Below are 6135 nucleotides of genomic sequence, written 5' to 3' on the forward strand. Positions count from 1 at the left end.
AGAGACAGTATGCTCAGAAAAGAAAATTCCTCCTCTTGCGCCGAGTAGAACAACCCTTCCACCTCAAGTTTGCAGCTTATCAACAAATCTCCTCTTCACAGATTTCTGTGTCTACATGTGAAGCAACGGGACATATATAACCCAAGTTCTGCGTGGGATGTCGAGCAACGACACATATATATCACAGATTCTATGGCTATGATTGTCCCACAGATTCGCAAAAACCACGAACAGGCACCAAGGCACCACCATGAATAAACACCACCACACTTCAGTTGTGTCCACAAATCCATGCATCCACCAGCAGTGACTGCTTCTCTGATGTTATACGCACAGATAGTCAATCTGCTACAAACGCCGGCTCTCCAGCAATGCAAGCGGAGCTACAAATGCCGAAAAATACAGTCCGGCCTCAGAGCTCTACTTGTGCCCCACGATGGGCGCCATGAATTCTCCAACTTGGGAATGGACTTCACTGTCTTCACTGTGTGGGCAGGGGACACGTTCAGCAACAAGAACTTGCTCGAGCGGCTTTCAATGAACCGGGAATATACATCCAGACCCTCACAGACACATCTAATACCCAGCACCTCACAAACGCATTGAAGCCCAGTCTTTAGCCGGATGTGTTCAAGGCTTGATGTGGAGCGCTTCAGGTACCTTGACGGTTCAATTTCAAATGTCAGATGCAGGTCAGAGACAAGCGTTGTCACGCAGAGGAACGCTGGAACGATTTTGGATTCTGGGTGAATTCAGGGCAGCGCAGGTGTGGCAGAATGACATAGCCGTTTGAGGACAGAGCGCTGGCAGAGGCAGAGGCGTTAACCAACGGATGCAATTACACTAGAGGAGAGAGCGCTGGCAGAGGCAGAGGAGTTACAAGGCACACCAGAAAAAGGGACCTGGGACTTGGCTCTGATACCATGTCAGGCCAGGGTAACTCCAGAATGGGCAGAAAAAACTGATTGATCATTTCATTAGCTAACTATTGTTTATATACATAAAATGGATGGATCAGTTCATCTTCTTGATGACTGTTCACGTTCCTGTTTACCCAACCGTTGAAGATTAGGTGTGAACAGGGGCGAAAGGATATGGATAATGTTACATGATATGTAGATGTGGTAAATCTATAGGGTATAATATTGATTATCAAACTCATTAATATATATGCTCATGCCACATTGTGTGACAAATGTGAATAAAATGTTCCTTTGGGAACTAATAAGGATGTTGGCAACCTAAGAGAGGTTGAAAAACGATAACTAAGGTGAAGAGACATTTTTATAAGTCCATATTTAAAATATAATTTTAATGCTATATTTACTAACAAACTAATTTGCATGATAACTAATAATAAAATGTATTGAAATGTATGTACAGATAGATGGTATGAAATATCTTTCAAAGAAATTTGAATATTATAGGTTTAACTATCTGTATAATTTAAGTTATAAGATAATTGTATAAGTGTAAGAAAAATAAAGAAATAAATAAAAAACAATATCAAATAGTAGTCGATAAAGGGAATAAATTGTGAGTTTGCTATGAACAATTTAATTGGTGATGGTCATGTTATAGTAGTAGTGGTAGAAATCAACCTTATCATGTGAGTACAAAACTGGTTCAATTACCAATTCCTCTTTTAAAAATATTGCAAAACTAAAATTTAATGAAAATAGTTAAATAAAACTAAACTCTAAGTAAATAGATTGTGATAAAAAAATTCACATTAACCATTATAATGATATTTTGGAAAATGCTCCACGGAGCTTTGGATTGATGGTGAATGGGTGCACTGTTAAGGCACTCCTTGTGATAGGTCACCGGTTCAAATCCCCCGTGGGTACTTAGGTTAGTCTTAACTAGAAAAAAAAAAAAAAAAAGATATTTTGGAAAATGCTACTATTACATTATATTTTAATAAAGAAATTGGATAATGTGTAGAATAGTTTTTTTTTGGATAAAATTGTGTGATGAAGAGTTGAAAAGTCTAATATTTTTGATGAACATTTCATGCATCATAAAAAACATAAATAAAAGACCAAATATTAAATTAAACAAAAAAAAACCAAATAAGAAAAATTAATAATATTATTAACCCTTAATAAAAGTTAGAATATTTAGAAAATTAGATAATGATTAATGTTCACTATGATAATAAATAACATGTTAAAATCAAAAAGATTAGTCCATTATTATTGTATCACAATAATTAATAAAATAAAAATAATTACATTATTACATCACCATAAATAACAAAATTTAGATTTATTGTATAAATATTATTAAATATATGATTAAATTTTTATAAACCATAATATGAAATTTAAGCTACCTTATTAATTTTCTTTCTCCATTTTTTATAATAAAATATTCTACAAAACATATCATTTATTAATTTTCTTTCTCCATTTTTTTACAATAAAATATTCTACAAAACATATCATTTATGTAATGGTTTTTTACAATAAAATATTGTACTAAACATATCATTTATGTAATGGTATGAATATTATTATATGTTTGTATGAACTTCTAATTTCCAGGGGAATTCTACCAACATTCACATTTTCTTTCGTTGGTCGGCAAAGAGAGAATGTATAATATCTCAATAAAATTCATAATACCATGTTATATATATTTTGAAATTTGGAAAATAAAGTGGTGAATGTGGGATTAAACATGTAAATAGGGAATTATAAAATAGAACATGAAATGTGGGATTAAACATGTAAATAGGGAATTATAAAATAGAACATGAAATGGTTACAATCATTCCCATTAGCGTGACACATTAAAATGTATTCTCGAAGCTCTTGGTAAAATTATGAGGTCGGGTAAAGATGACATACGCCCAAAATTAAAACATGTGACTAATGGAGCCAAAATTTTGTATTGATTAGCCAATATTTGAATAAGGCCTCATTGTAATATTAAATGAGGAGCACATAAAAACCTCAAAAACTTATTCTTTTAACACACTAATATATTTCTAAGAAACCAATTTTTGGCTGACTTGTTCACGTTATAAACATTTACTTGTTACCACATAGAATGTGACACAATGGAGTAATTCAATAAGCGTTGCCTTGTGTCATTTCTTGCAACCAAAATCAATGCCACACTAGTGACTATCCTTCACCATTTCATGCGAAATATGCAATGAATTAAAATCAAAATTAGCATTGTTGTTATTATTGGTAGTGGCATTGTTACGATTTTGAACGCAAGGAGCTCCATATCCCTCAATGCATTCACAGATTGGTAAGAGGCCGCAAATGAAGTTTTGCTCCAATCTGTTTTAATCCTTCCTCTTTAGGTAACCCCTTTAATTTGTGTCCATTCCAAAGGCCGAAGTGGATCCTCCTATGTTGAGTACTCTGGGATGGGATATATGCAGATTCTTCAATGTTCTTGAACGCCTTGATGGACATAGAATCTATCGAAAACCTACTTACAAAATGCAAAACATATCATAAACTATAAATAGAAAATCTGAAACATGATTGAATATTGGCACAAAAACATACCAATAATACCATTAAAACCATTCGATTGTTGTCATTGGATCGTAACGTGGGTGCTCCACTGCTCAAATCTGGAGCACAACCAATAAAGCTATCTCCTTACTCCGCTGCTCAAATCTCACGCAAAATTAGTGAAGCTACTTCACAACTCCATCGCTTAAACCTAAGCCATAAACTCCGACCCACCTAAATAGTGTAGCCAAAAATGCTAAATATCTTGGGAAGGGAAATCGATGTTATTTCAATGGTATTTCATGGTAAAAACTGATATTACCTTCCTCACAGTCGCGCGGCGTGGAGAAATGATCCCTCACCCATGAAACAATCAACCACCTAGATAATGGAACAACAATGATTCATCGACGAGATAAGGGAAGCGACCCCATCTTTTAACTACCCAAATGAAGAAGTAGAGTACTTGATGAATTACTTGGTAATACTTGCTACTATAATGAAGAAATCGATAATTTGATATGTCACATCTAGATCGGTGGATGTCAAGACTCCAATTGCATTAAAAACCAACAATAAAAAAGTTGGAACGGCTGAACTAAAAAAGTCAGTTGACAACCTAAGTCAAGGAGTCAGTTGACTGGGATCCCAGTCAAGGGACACTTATGAATCCTCTAACGTTTGATCTAAGGATGAATAACAAAGACACTTAGCACCAAAGAGGAGTTCATTTCAAAGCACCAAAGAGGACTTCATTTCAAAGGGAACGCCTTATGACATCATAATAATAAAATTATAATTCTTTATTTTACTTAAAACAGAATTTGAAATAATTTATTCATTATTAATTTTGTGTTAATTATATTTTAATTATACAATGTATTTATTTATTAATACAAAATATTATATAGAAAGGAAAATAAAAAGTTGTTTTAATTTCTTTTTAACTTGAAATTCTTAATTTTGTGGAAGAATTTTTAGCACATTATATATATTAAAGAATATAATATAAATATAATAATAGTATGATGATGATTAATATCTACAAAGACCAATGAAGTATATTGGACTTTAAGAAAGAAAGAGATTAACTGAGATTTTTTAATATTTTATTTCTATGATCAAAGAGAAGGGAAAGAAGTATTCCTAGATTATTATAATTTTGTTGAATGAACAAATCGAGAAGGTTCGTAGTGTAGAAGATGTTTTGGAAATGGGAATGGATGTAACTAAGAACCTAAAAATCCAAGAGAATGTGTTGTTAATCTTCAACCTTATTTGAATCTCACAGTTGACACATTCTTTCAACCTAAGATGTTTTGGGGATAGACCAACTCTTGGTTTCACTTCGTAGCTCATGGGAGTTAGTTCTTATCCTTGCAATGTTCATCTTCTTCTTAGCACTAGTCAAGACATGGAGATAATTTTGGTTAGTAAGAGTGGGGCACCGCCTTATAGTACCTTAGCTTTCTTTTCCCCTTTAACTCTTCACCATCCCACAATTTGGCCTTAAATTTAGAAATAATAGTACTTTTAATATATTTATTTACATTTTATCAATTTCACAATATTAATAAGTAATGTATAAGAGAGTGGCAAGAATATATTCTATTACCATGGCGATACCTAATTTATAATTAATATCTACTCATATATATTTTTTCTTCAAAATATTTAAATTAATTAATATCTACACCTAATTTATAATTAATATCTACTCATATCTATTTCCTCTTCAAAAGATTTAAATTAATTAATATCTATTCATATGTGTTTTCTCTTCAAAAGATTTAAATCTTTTCTCGCTTTGAGGATAGAAAGTTCAATCCTCCTTTACAATTTCTATGAGTAAATAATATTTTTCTTATTATTTTTTTTAAGCTCTTTACACACACACATATCAAACTTAACCATTTATTGTATATTTTCTAATTTCCCTAGAAAATACTAAGATATCAAATAAATTTTGTTTAAATATACTTATATTAATTGTCAAGTCCCTTTTGCACAACTAGTTGAGGATGGGCCTCCTTAGCAAGGCAAAATAAGATCAAACATCACGGAGGTTGTTACACCCATGCTAGGGGGAAGGGAAATGCTAAAAATCCAATTAGATTAGGGCTGGTGTGCCCTAGGTCGAGTACGATCCCTGGGTGACTATGATAGATTAGACCCTCGGCCACTTTGATAGATTAGATGCTCCCATGTCTTTCTAATATATATATATATATATATATATATATATATATATATATAAGTGTAGTTTAGCTTGTAGACGAAATGACCTTTTTCATGACATCTTTTCTGGTTATTTTTAATAAAAAATCGGCATAGATTTTTAAAAATTTGAGTTTAAGTTGTTTAATCTATAGAATTCGAGCGCCATAGGGGTTTTCAGGGTGTTGAATCCATTTATTCAAGTTATACTATATATAGATAGTATCCAAGAGGAACCCAACAACACATCTGACACATAGCTAGCACTAAATTTCGGGGTTTATGATATATCCTCCTCCCCATAGCTCAAGTCATAACAGGGGAGATTTGGACCTAAGTCTTTTAAATTTTAAAGATTTCAAAATTCTCAGATTAACCAATTAAACAGACCAGAGACAAAATGAACTCAAAAATTTCTAATATATTTAATTTATAT

The sequence above is a fragment of the Pinus tabuliformis genome, chromosome 2_2 (genome assembly GCF_031772625.1).
Source record: "Pinus tabuliformis cultivar Carrire ecotype Pingquan chromosome 2_2, CPIR1, whole genome shotgun sequence".
NCBI lineage: Eukaryota > Viridiplantae > Streptophyta > Pinopsida > Pinales > Pinaceae > Pinus > Pinus tabuliformis.